Source organism: Tursiops truncatus, chromosome 4 (genome assembly GCF_011762595.2).
Source record: "Tursiops truncatus isolate mTurTru1 chromosome 4, mTurTru1.mat.Y, whole genome shotgun sequence".
Taxonomy (NCBI): Eukaryota; Metazoa; Chordata; class Mammalia; order Artiodactyla; family Delphinidae; genus Tursiops; species Tursiops truncatus.
Window position 1 is genome coordinate 59,212,326 of NC_047037.1, and position 13,979 is coordinate 59,226,304.

The following is a 13,979-nucleotide window of genomic DNA, read 5'->3' on the forward strand; positions in this document are numbered from 1 at the left end:
AAAGCACTTCACTGGAGAACTCTAGAATGGAGTCTGGGTGACAAGGACACCACAGCCAAGATCCATCTTCTCCCATCCATCCAGCATCTGCTGAATAGCATAAAATGCTTCTATGATCAACAGAATTTTCAGTGCTCAAGATGATGATGATAGTCCAGAATTACTGAGTGTTTACCATATGCTAATTACTCACCTAAAAGTCTTTATCTCATTTAATTTTTATCCCAACATTATCTCATGTAATCTTCACTATAATGCTGTGCATAGCTATTATATCCCTATTTTAGAAATCAGTAAACTGAGGCTCAGAGAGATTAAGTAACTTTTCCAAGATCATACAACTACTAAGTGTTGGAACCACGATTTGAAGTGAAATCTGTTTGATTCTACCACCAGTGTTGTCCAATGAAAATATTCAATTTCTGTGCTGTCTCACACAATAGCCACTAGCCACATATGGCTGTTAAGCATTTGAAATGTGACTAAAACAACTGAATAACTAAATTCTAATTTCCTTTCATTTGAATTTAAATATAAATAGTCTTATGTGACTAGCGGCTACCATATTGAATAGCACAGTATTAGACTATGAACTCCACGAGAGAAGGTGCCACATACGTTTTACTGATGACTATATCCTCAACATTTAGCACAACAGCCTAGTATATACTAGATACACAACAATATTTTTGAATGAACAAATAAGTTTAAAATATGTGCACATGATTCATTAGAAGTTTTGTCCCTATGATACCAATCCATTGGAAAACTCATTCAGGTTCTTCATGCTTTGAGATTCACTGTTACCAGTGGATAATATAGGATGATAATAAAGATAACATTATTTATCTATCTCAGTATATAAGGAAAAATTAATCAAAATCAACCCATTTTGTGAAAAAAAATTTTATCATTGGTCAGCCAGAGGACAAATCCTCGTTCTTGTTTTCGTCTTTCTCAGGAGAAAATGAATTTCTACATGATAAAAAAGAAACCAAGTAAAATTAGGAGTTACTTGCCCTTTTTCCAAATATAGTAGAGAACCATCTCTCATCAATATTTATAAGTTGATGAGAGATTTATAAGTTGATTATAAACTTATTTATAAGTTTATAATATTTAGAAGCAATACCCATCACTGGATCCAAAAGGAAGTTAAGATGAAGTTTAAGTGCATGTGTTTAATTCCCTTAACAAGAGAATAATGAAATGCATTATTTTTTTGCCTGCATGATGCCAAAGAGCTAGACGTATTCCGCCTCCCCATAAAATATATAAAACACTGTGTAGATAGATGTAATAAAAGATTTTAACATTTTACTAAGATAAAATAAGGTCCATGTTAACATGAGATGTTACTAGGGTGGAATTATTGATGGCTCTTTTTGTTGAAGACAGTTGGTGAAGATACTGTAAGAAACTTTATCAAACCTTCCTAAAGCAAGAAGAGAGTCTCCTGATACCTTTATCTTTGAGCAAGTTTCTATGAAATTTCCATATTTTAATGGGCATAAAAACCACCCAGGAAGCTTACTAAAAATGCAAATTCCCAGCTTCCACTCACAGAGATTATGAATCAGGTCTTGGGAAGGGCCCAGGAATATTCATTTAATCAACCCTTATCATTTTGGTCCATGAACTACACTTTGAGAAATATTGTAAATTCTTCTAAGATAACTCTATTAAGGAAAGAGGGAAAACATGTACTTGATGGAATGTCTCGTTTCTCGGGAACCATGCAGAATTGATAAACTTGAGTCACAGAAAACACTGTGAGCTGCGGGTCACGTCTGTTCCACTGCTCTTCTCCCCACCACCACCATTTTACAGTTTGAGCATCGTTGATCTCTTTCCCCCAGTTCTTGATGTGAGCACTGGATTGCAACCCAGTTTGAGCCCATTCCCATCACAAACATAACCTAAACTGATCTTATCAGAGTGAAATCCAGGACTTTTGTTTGGTTGGGAGAAAGAGCCTCTACCTCTCTCTCTCTTTCCGGACATTTATGAGAAAGATTGCAGTCCCAGCAGCTGTTGGCAGCCATCTTGCAACCATGTGTGAAATCAAACTTAAGACAAAACCGACACCATGAACAAACGGCAGAGCAAAGAGATGGTGTTCTTCAGGGCATTTCTGAGCTAGATCAAACCAGTCTTGAAGCCTGCCCTACCTCCAGTCTTCCCAGTTCCGTTAAGTCAATAAATTCTCTCGTTTTAAACAGTTTAAGTTTTCTGTTATTTGGAACATAAAAAGACCTAATTCATACAGGCTGCCGGTTTACATTTTACACATCCATTTTTTTTTTCTTAGCTTTGATCTCTGTGTCTCCAAGATGTTGTTTTGTTATTCCTTCTCCAGCACTGCTTTAAGCATTATGTAAGGGCAGAGATAAATGTCTCAGTTCTCGCTACTCATTTCCCCACACTACACAATTGCCACTAAGGCCCTTGCTATTCTTCTTCTTCACCTGCCACTTTCTCTTCTCACTAGAACTGAGCCACCAGATATACAAGTACTTCTACCTTCTGGCAAAAGAGAGCTATTAAAGACCCTTTGACTGATTTAATCAAGTCCATAGCTTTACAAGAAACTACTTTCCCAAAGGCTTGATGAATGCATTAGCTTCCTCTCAGAACCCTCTGTACACTTTTATTCTGGCTGCTCTAGGACTTTAGGTGCATTTCAAAAGCATTTTGATACCCTTCACCCTTTGGTTCTTTCATGCAATATCTTTTCATATTTTGTCTCATCACAGTAGAAAAAGATGAAGATGCAGAGAAAACTACAGTGGACATCCAGCAGAAGTCAGACAGCCCGTTGCAGGGGCCTCAGGGGCAATAGAATAGATGAGCCCACCAAAGAAAAACCCTGGGCTGTCTGTGCATCTGTGCAAGAAGTAGCAACTGTGGGGTTCTATGCTCTGAAGACAGAAAGCCGAGAAACCCACACTCTTTTCTTCCCCCTTCACTTAAGGAGATGAGAGCATGAAATAAAATAGTCAATAGTAGAAACTGAATCCAGGACGTGTGCAAGGCAGAAAGAAAAAAACATTAAATAGAATATCAACATCTTTTTCCACAGCTTTGAAAATATAGATGGAGGACCTTTACTAAAAACCTCCTTCTAATTACTTCATGGGCCAAAGTGGGACTGAAACAACTAAAGTCTACAGAATATTTTCATTAATCTCTTGTTTCCAAAGAAAAGACCAAAGAAATCAAGTGTTCATCTAGAGAAATGTTATCACCAAACTTATTTGTTTGTCTATTTATTTAGCTGTTGCTGTCTGCTTTATCACTTATATAATGTTAACATTCTTTTAAAATGGGCAGATGGACCTCATTCAAGTTCTGACAGTAACTCTTTGTTATCGGTACAAATGGCTTCAGAGGTATTTAATTACCATTAGTAGTCATCCGTTTGCTCCTAGCTGGTGACATTTGGAATAGTAAGCAGGCAGCATTCTTTGTGTCCAGTGAGTTCATAGAAAGTTAAACCTACTTTTGACAACAGCCTCAAGCTTAGCTACATTAACCCCTCTTCAGTTACTGGATGATGTGTTTGAACAGTATGAATGATTAATGAAGGCTAAATAGTTCAGTTTCTATCTTAAAACCTTTTTGTTAACTTCCAGAGAGCTGAGTGACTGGCAAAGGTGAGTTCAGCTCAAGCAAGTACTCTGGGGGAAAAAAAAAAAACCCATTAATTTGTCAACTATTTATTTTTGAGAGATGTAATAAATTAGAAACTTTCATCCTGATGCCTTTTCCCTTTCACAGATCAATACCTGGGACCATGTTTTTTGCCAGCTTGGCATCAGAAAGCAAATTTTGCTTGGACGTCTAAGGCATGATTGTTTCCTCTCAAGGAAACCAAGCTAAGATGCTGGCAACCGGTAGCAATCCATTACAAAGCTCCTAAAAGTAGCCTATGAATTTTCCTGCAGCAAATTCTAGGATTGTTCTTAGGGCAAGGGCAACAAATCATCCATTAAGCTGAGAAAACCACTTATGTCTGGCTGCTTGTTAGAGACAGGTATATGTGTAAAGACACTCAGGGCATGTGCTGGTTGACCTGTAAGAGGCATCGCTACCGTTAACTCCTCCAGAGATATCTTTTGCAAAAGAGATTATGGAAGAGGCCAGGCAAAGCTGAGAGCTAGAAGGAGGCAGAGATTACGAACGTGTGCAGGGACTGAAAAGGTGAAGATGACAACTGACTCCAAGAAAGGGAAGCACACAGGACAGGAGGCAGGATTTGTAAGGAGATAAGACAGTCTGGGAACATAGTTTAAGCATACCTTTACATGCAGACCTTTAAGCATATCTTTAAATTTCATTTTCAGAGGTTCCTTTGGCTATGCCTTAAATTTCCTCTTCTTCACCTTTATAACTTTATAGCACTTAGGGCATCACTTATAACATACCTGGTCACCCAAACAACCCAGAAATTGAGATCCATAGCAAGTGACACAGAGACATCTATCCAATGACCTTTGCTAAAACCAAACCAAAAAAACCCCTGTTATTTCTTGTCTGATTGTCTATTGGGCATGTATCCCTTCCTTTAACAGTTTCTGAATGAAGTACCTTGAGGTATTTTAAATTAATTAATTCTATATCATTTATTTTTGTAATGTGATTTTTGTCCATCATTTTTATCAATTATGTATTGATACAGCCTGGGCATTTCTTCCCAAAGAGAAGAAAGTGAAGTCAATTTGAACCAGTGTTTTCCAAAGAGAATTCACAGGTCTACCTCATTCATTTATTGAGTCAACAAACATTTTATTGGGTACTTATTAATTTGCTGGACAATGTGCTAGGCACTTGAGATACAGAGATGTTTGATACCCAGTCTCTACCCCCAAGGATCTCACTGTATGTGGAGAAACAAGTAAGTCTAACAGCAATACAAAAGGTACCATGGGAGGGCAGAGGCGGGATTTTTTTTTTAAGCCAGCCTGGAATGTGGACTTCAGATTTAGAGAAGGCTTCCCAGAGAAAGCAATATTAAACTGGGTCGTACAGTGTGACCCACCCTGGGCTGTGGGTCACAATTTCTGGGACTCCCTGGGTTGTATCCATTTACCCAGAAATTAACCTTACCTGGAGCACCTGGAGTCCCCTATTCCGTAGCTGACATGGGAATGTGTCGTCATAGGAAACCAGGACCCACAGTCATGCCCAGGGCCCTAAGAAACCCTATTCTGATGTCAGGTTATCTTTAAATACCAAGTGTGACAGCAGTGAAAACTAGTAACAGTTGCATGAGTAGAATAAAATGCAAGACAGGAAGGAAGGAAGGAGGGAAGGAAGGAAGGAAGGAAGGGAGGGAGGGGGATGGAGGGAGGGAGGGGGAGGGAGGGGGAGGGAGGGGGATGAGGGGAGGGAGGGGGAGGGAAGGAGGGAGGGGGAGAGAGGATGAAAGACCGAAGTAAAAAATATCAATTCAGATGGAGTGAAGTGAAAGGGAAAACCACCCAGATGATCGAAAACATCAATCTTGAGCAAAGCTTGTAGATGTTAATAATGCTTGACACAGCTCAGGGCATGCAGACAGTGTCCAGGAACAGTACATTGTAAATGTGTGGTCGGTCAGAAAGAGGATTCTGCAGAACCAGCAAATCATATAAATTCTGATGAAGGCATGATTAGCCTTCAGTGTGGGAATCTTCACCCCGAGTGATTTGTGGCCGACTAGGACAGCTCATAAGGTAAGCTGGAGGGAAGGAATTCCCTGGGGTCAATCCTCTTAAACCTAGCCCTACACACAACGAAAAGGGATGTCTAAATACCACCCAGACCTTGTTCTTGTCTCCGTGCAGACTCTCCACAGGTCATTCCGGGCCAAGACGTCCCATCCTGTTCACAATCGCCTAGGGAAGGAGATAGCCAAGCACCTGCATGTAGCCGGCTGCTCTAAGTAGTACTTTCTTGTTTCCTGTTGCATCACTGAGCTGAATGGAGCAAGTCATCTTACTTCTGGCTTTCCTCAGGCTCATCTGGCTCAAAGGGCCAGCCACAAAGGCTGCTGATTGGAATGTATCAAGGTTTGGGGTGGGATGGGGGTGGGTGAGTGGTGGTAGCAAACAGCAATGGGCTTTTTCCCCGACAGCCACGCACTGCTGACAGAGGCAGGCAGGAGGGAAAGGAACAAGATGGGCTGAGTCTGCGAAGTGGCAGGGAGGGTGTGTGGGCCACCCCGAGGGCAAAACAAGGCACGCCCATCCCAGCACATGGATGCCCTCTAATTGGACAGTTTTGCTTTGGGCAGAGGCCTTTGTCTCAATGGCTTCTTCTCTTAGAGACCTCGACATTAGCCCTTAAAACAACAGATGATCTCACCAGAAAGAAGAAACCCCTTTCAAATCAAAGGAGGCTGAAATTTGGATGTAAAAGTTTACCCGATACTATTAACTTTAGTTTGGGCCCAAATTATGAAAAGGAAAAAATTCTGGCAGGAACAAGCGAGTGGGTGATGACTGGAATGGGTCAGTGCTCAGAAATCCTACAAGTGAGGCAGGTGGTGAGCCTCAGAATAGAAGAGCTCCTCAGGCTGGGTGGAGAGCCTGGGCTGGGAGGACGTTAGGCTCGGTATCCGCAGTGCCTGATCATCGCCTGGATGAATGGAGTCAGCCACCCCGCATTCAACTCCTCTCTCCAACTCACTAGCTGTGTGACTGTCAGAAAATTATTAGTCCTTTTCTAGGCCTCAGTTTCCACATCTGAAAAAATGGGCAAAGGAAGAAAATATCTACCTCATAAGGTTATGAGAATTAACTGAGATAATCCACGTGACAGAGCAGTGAGTCCTGTATAAATGTTCAGGAAGTAAGTTAATGACATCTCCAAACCTTAGATCCCTCCTATGACCTTGGTATTGTTACTGCCAACAAACAGAGGAGGAAACTGAAAGTGAGAAGGTCTGGATAAATGGCCAAAGGTCACAGCGTTACACAATGGCCAGTCAGGAATTGCACCCAAGTCTAAATGGCTGTATCATTTCTATTCTTTCTCATTAATTCCACATTGCACGCACTGATTTTTTTTTGCAGCTGGTCTTGCTTTGTTTATATATAAATGTGTTTATATGTATATATGCTCTTACTTCCCAGATATTCTGCTCTGGTTTACAACCACAAGGATCTATAAGATACGGCAACTCTGATGTTTCTAATTTTTTGCTGTGAGCATGCTAAGAGCTCTTCCACAGCAGTGCCCGGAGTACCCACCTTACTTAAAAGAGCTGCAATAACCTGGACCAGTCTTGCCAAGTATCAAGGCCCATAAGACCGGTTTTCAAGGAACCAATTCTAAACAATGGTAATTTAATTTCCTCTATAATCTGGGCAATGCACACAGACCATGGAATGTGCAGACAAGAAGGGATGGTAAGACATGTTTCCGGCTTGGCCAATTTTTACTCCTTTCTGCAAGGTTGGACCCATTCCAAAAGGATGCTACATTCTGTGAAGAGAACTAAAGGACCAAAGAGAATACATTCATCAGAAGCTACCCCAAACAAAGGGCTCCCTCTGCCCTAAGTCCCTTAAGCTTCTCAGAAGAAAGGTGTCATTAGAGGTGAAACCTGCAGTTGGTATTAAGCCTTTGGCCCACACAGGCACTGTAAACATACTTTCCTGTCCAACTGTCCTCTGCTATTTTCTTTGAGAGCCTTGTTTCCTCACGTGCTTTGGACAATTTCAACTTGCCTAAAATCTGTCTTAGGCAGCAGTGTTTTTTTCCATTTCTAATTCAATCTCAGTTTTGTTGAAAGGACATGGAATTTGTATCTGGAAAGATGTTTTGGCCTGCAAAACTAAAAGTAGCTTATGCAAAAAGGAAAATGTATGAGTTCACATAACAAGAAGGCTGGAGCTAGGGTCATCTTAGGTCAGTGAACTCAGCAATTCAAATGCACAATCATAGACCCAGGTACTTTCCATCTTTCCTCCCTCTTCATGTCAGCAGGTCAATTATATCCCTCTTGACTGCAAATGACAACAATATCCAAAGGCCAAAGGGTGGCTCTCTTCTGTGGGTCAATTTTTAAGAGCAAGAAGAATATTCCCAGAAGCCTCCAGAGCAGACAGGTCCTCATGTTCCATTGACCAAGGGTGAGTCACTGTAAACTGTAAATCAGTCCCTGGCAAGAGGTCACTAGACAAGTCAAGATTTACAGTGTGGGGCTAGTAAGAAGGCCAGTTGCTATGGATACACAAAGTTGCTCCATACCTTTGTCCTATGAACAAAGAAGAGTGGCAGTGGATGTCGAGTGGGACACCAACAGTGTCCGCCATGATATCTGAAGTCATACAGAACTGGGTTTGAAGCCAGACTCACCATTTACACCCATAGACGATTTCACCTCTCGAAATCTCAGTATCTTCACTTAGAAAATAGGGCTGAAAGTACCTACTGCAGGGTGGTTGGTGAGGGTTAAACAAGGCCATGTTTGTGATACAGTGAAGAGCACAGCACGGAATAGTAACTTAATAGCTGTTGGTTTCTCCTGTTTTCCTTTTTACCTTCCTTTTGGAAAGCTTTCAGCATATGTGTTTCCATTAGAACTAGAGGACTTTCTCTTATCACTACATGTCTGTGTGGTCTGCCACTCATTCTCCTGCCTCTTCTTGTGATTTCTGGTTTCACAACACTATTAGTACTATCAGTACTGCTTTTAAGAGTGTCATTATTACCGGTTCTTAATACTACTACAGGGATAATTGATACATGTGTAGTATAAAGTGATATTCGCCCAAGGTTCATATCTGTTGTCCTATTTGACCCTGATAATGTGGTCAATTGGGGATGCTCCAATTAAAAGTAATGAACCAATTTATTTCCTTGTAATTTGTTATCTTTATTAAGTAAGAGCCTTCCATGCACTTTGTCCAATGAATATACCCACACATTAATCTCGATCAGTTGCCAGCAAGTACTTAATGAGGTCTTTGTTGGCACGGTTTAAGATGCTCCTTTGCTCTATTTACCATTTGTGGAGAAACTTAAGAAAGGCAAATTCATATATTTTGTCACTAGATAAGTTTCCTACTGCCCTGAGAAAGAAACAAGTATTCCGTTTGCATAACAGAATACAAAAAGGGCTAATGAGGATGCATTGGCTTAGATTATTATTAAAAGGCACATTTATTTTTAAAAATTGAAGACAATCTCTAATATGTATGAGTTGTAATTGGTCTTAGGTAAGTGCTACAGAAAATATTCTGCATTAGAGCAGAGCTTATGGTCTCTTTTTAACTTTCTTTACTATTTCTAAGCAGTTTTTTTGCTGTCCAAAGAGAACATTCATTAGTTCTTAATCAGTCAATCATTTGTTGAGCACCTACTATGTGCAACATTGTGCTATGTGAAGCAGACAACACAAAGGCAAGGAAGACCGGGTCCTGATCCGTGAGTGTAACATTCCGGTTAGAGGGAGGAGACACATGCAATCAGCTGATAGATTCAGGGCCGTAATATGTTGTGGAAGGAGACCTGGAGTGGCTTCCAGCACTGTCACAGCTGGTGGGTGACCCTGGGAAAACTATTTATCTCCCATGGGCCTCAGTTTCCCTCTTTTGTAAAATGAGCAATTTGAACCAGAGCGTGCCTAACGGTGGTCAAATTCTAAAATTCTGTGATTCTCTAAACAGTCTAAAACTCACTAAAAGCTGGAATAGTCAGCAAAGGTTTGCCGGCTGATCTAGACTTGAAGTGGTTTTGAAGGATGGAGAAGGTCAGCATGTGTGGAAGGAATCTGAGAGAGGGGAGGAGAACACATTCAGGACAGCAGGAATTAGAAGGAACAAGTAATGACTTGGGGGTCATCGTGTCATCCTGGCTGGAGTGAAGGCATGTGTTGGACATTCGCCATTGGCATCCAACTGGACAATAAGCGTGGAGCCAGTTAACCTTGATGTTGCCAGTACACAGAAGGCTTCTCCCTCTTATCTTTTTTATTTCCATCCATTTTCTCTCCCTCCTTTTCTTTCTCTCTTACCTCTTCCTCTTCTACTTCTTCTTTCTTAATATTTTTTCTCCAACTCCCCTTGTCTTCTTCTCCACATTTTTTTCTTTCTATTGTGATGGAGTTTTTAGTTTTTACAAAGCACTTTGTCCTACATGATACTTTTAAACCAGAAAATAATGCATACCATTCCCAAGCTTCTGGGGATTCAGACTCTGGAGCTAGAGAACCTGGGTTTGAGTCCCTGGTCATGCCATTTACCAGCTGTATGGCCTTGGTTAAGTTCCTAACTCCCTGTACTTTAATGTCTTCTCTTGCAAAATGAGGATAATAATGAAACCTAACTCATAGAGTTGTTGTAAGAATTCAATGAATAACTAAAGCACTTGTAACAGTGGAGGGCACCTGGTAGGTTCTATGTGTGTTAATTATTATTTGGAAAAGACCTATCAGGTCATTTTCTGTTCTGCCTATGTGAGTCATACGGTGAATGTTTTTCTAGGTTTTTGTGCCCAGCATCCACAGTTTGTGACCTACTGACAACTTTTACTTGAGCAAATTGGAGCACCACCTGAGCTAATCATTTAAATGTGCTAACTGAAATTTCAAGAACATTTTAAAGCCTTCTGAGTAAGGCCACGGCCTGAAGCTGCAGCCATTTTAATTAGTTGCACCTTCTCTGCCCTGTGATCCAGAAATCTCTAATTGCACCCTGGCAGCCTCCTGCCCCCCGTCACAGATCTGACTTTACCTGCTACTATTTAAATTTTATGAATCATGCTCCCTCTGTTTGAACTCCTGAAACCTCTGAAACTAAATGAATAATTATCAAGATGCAATTGTCACAGTTTCTAAAAGATGCTGCAAAAAGATTTTTTCTTCTTTTTCTATGAAACTTTTTTCCCCAGTTGTCTCCAATTTACAGCCATGAGCATGAAGAAAATGTCAGCTATTCCTCCAATGAACAGAGAAGAAGATTCTCAGAATCAAGAAGACTGACATCCAGTAAGGAAACACCCACTTCTTCAAAAGGTGGTTTGAGTGTGCCATGGCAACCCCTTCTGGGCACTAACATTAAGGCTTGCCTTAGTGCTCTCCTCCATACATTGACTCAGTGGAAGCTTCTGGCATGAATGTCAATGAGAAAATGGCTATAGTGCCAGGAGCCCCCAGTAGCACAGTGAGGCTGCTCCTCAATGCAAAAGCATCATACTCCTAGTGATGGGCTCTTTCCTTGAATATCCTCGGTATATTCTGACTTTTTCCACTTGGGCAAAATTTTTTTTAAACATCTTTATTGGAGTATAATTGCTTTACAATGGTGTGCTATTTTCTGCTTTATAACAAAGTGAATCAGCTATACATATACACATGTTCCCATATCTCTTCCCTCTTGCGTCTCCCTCCCTCCCACCCTCCCTATTCCACCCCCTAGGTGGTCACAAAGCACAGAGCTGATCTCCCTGTGCTATGCGGCTGCTTCCCACTAGCTATCTACCTTACGTTTGGTAGTGTATATATGTCCATGCCACTCTCTCACTTTGTCCCAGCTTACCCTTCCCCCTCCCCATATCCTCAAGTCCATTCTCTAGTAGGTCTGTGTCTTTATTCTCGTATTGCCCCTAGGTTCCTCATGATCATTTTTTTTTTTTTTTAGATTCCATATATATGTGTTAGCATACGGTATTTGTTTTTCTCCACTTGGGCAAATATTAAGGTCTAATGCTACAGGCTGTAGAGCCATTAGACTTAACAGCTAAAAAAAAAAAAATACATATTCAGGAAACACTGCAATGGGAACAGATCAGTCTTAATCATTTGTAATTTTATCTTCCATTTATGTACCATTGCATTGCATCCCTGCTTTCAAAATTCTTTCCTCTCCTAATTTCTATAGTCCTCCTGTTCTTATTTGTTCATCCATTCATTTATTCAAAAATATAAGAGGAGCCCTTCTTATGTATTGGGTTTTCCCATTTCCTTTCTCTATAACACTGGCTCCTCCTCTTCTTCCTACTCTTTAAATATTGATGTTTCCCAAGGAGGTCTCATCCTCGATGCACTACTCTCTTCAGTCTTAAAGCTCTCCTGTGAAAGATCTCATCCATCTTACTGGGGCCTTTACCCTCTACATTTTCAAGACTTCCTGAAAATGATACTCTATAAGTTCTATACCCACATTAGCAGCTGCCTATTAAACATCACCTCTTCCACATCCCACAAGTTAATATTTCCAAAACAGGACCTGCTATCTTCTCCCCCATACCCACTCTTTTCCTTATAATCCTGAAGTTGACTGATGTCTTTAATTTCCACCTGGAAATTCAAGTTACAGATTTTATGGTCAAGCCCTGCTCTGTCTACTGCCTTGGTAAGCACCACTCCCATCAATCTCCTAGATGTCCCTTGAAGACAGCACTGCCCCTGACCCTCACACCCTTTAGCTTGGACTAATCCACTCTAAGCCACTCTACTCAGCTTTGGTTCATCCTCCACACAGACAACACAGTTAGGTTCTTGAAAAATAAGCTGAAAATGTCCTCCCTTGCCCAAAACAAGACAAGACAACATGCAAAGGGGAAAAAGCCTGTTGCTATTCATTGCTGACTTTAGGATTATCCAAAGTTCTTAGCCTCACATATCAAACCCTTCACAGTTCCACCATAACCCAGCTCTCCAGCCGCATATCCCACCAATTCCTCTTCTATACTCACCTTCTGCCACAGTGACCATCTCACCAGTCCCCAGAAGTACCAGGAACTTTCAAGGTATTATACATTTATTCACACATTCTAGCTTCTTCTTCAAACCATTCTTTGTCTATTCATCCCTGCTTATTACTTTATTGCGCAACTTTCTCTAACTTCCCAGGCAGAGGTAATGGATTCCACAGAGCTATGTGTGGCTACTCATATCAGTATTTTTAAACCTCTCACTTTATCATGAATGATTCATTCACATATCCATCTCTCTCTCTAAGGTTGGAAACTCCTTGAGGATTGAGATCATGTCTCAGTCATTTTTGTATCCAAAGTGCTGTGCAGAGAGCCTGGAACACAACAAGTTCCCACTAGATGTTCACTGCATAGATGGATGGATGGATGAATGGACAAATGAATGTACAAATGGATGGATAGTTTCTACTGCCTTTTTAGTAGGGATGGGATTAAAAATATAAAGTTTTAACCTTATGTATAACACTGGATTCTTTCTGCTATTGATGAAAAGAGATCCAACTCAAGCTAGCTTAAGCAAATATTTGGTTCATATGGTTGAGAAATTCAGGGATGGAGCAGGGCCCAGAGTCTGAAACGGACTTAAAAAGTGTCATCAGCTCATTTTCCCTCATATGTGCACATGCTCACACTCACTCTCTTTTTTCTTCATCTCTGGTCTCTGGTTTTTTTCTTTTCTCTTTCTCTTGATTATTGGTCTCATTCTTTCCTGCAGCTGATAAGCGTCCTGTACAACTAGAGCCAGGGAGGCAAGACAGCCTCAGGATTACAGCACACCCTAATGACCCCAGGAGAAAAGAGTGAGCTTCTTTGCCTATAAGTTATCTATAAAATCCTAGTGAAGGATTCTAGTAGAGCATTCAATGTGGCCGGCTCAGCGGATACACAGATGGGCCAGGCCTGGACCAGTTTCTCACCACTTTGGCCTGGGGAGGAGGGGACAATGTCCTTTGACTAGTAGCCCCATGGAACCACATGCAGTGAGGGCAAGACAACTCCTCAGAGAGCAGTAATATGATTTTACAAAGGGGGAATGGATGCTGGGAGGCAAAAGGGACAGATTTCCACCACACCCTGAAGTTCCTTTATGCATGTAAGCTGCAACTTGGCACACTGGAAAATGTGGTAAAGATACCTAATTTTTAAAAGATAGGCATTTAAATATTTGCCAAATAAATTATACAAATAAAAGTAAGAAAAAGATTTAAGTGTTAGAAAACCCTTGTACATTTGAATCTATGCCTTTGTTTTAGAATACATCTAATTAGAAG

At 40.8% G+C, this 13,979-nt stretch overlaps 1 long non-coding RNA gene across 1 annotated transcript in view; it reads right to left on the reverse strand.

Moving 5' to 3' along the window:
- Window positions 1-909: 909 nt before the first annotated feature.
- LOC141278469 (uncharacterized) overlaps window positions 910-13,979 on the reverse strand; it is a 218,951-nt gene continuing 205,881 nt past the window's right edge. Inside the window, exon 3 of the long non-coding RNA XR_012331226.1 lies at window positions 910-975. This is a non-coding gene — a long non-coding RNA (uncharacterized lncRNA). The remainder of the gene's footprint in view (window positions 976-13,979) is intronic.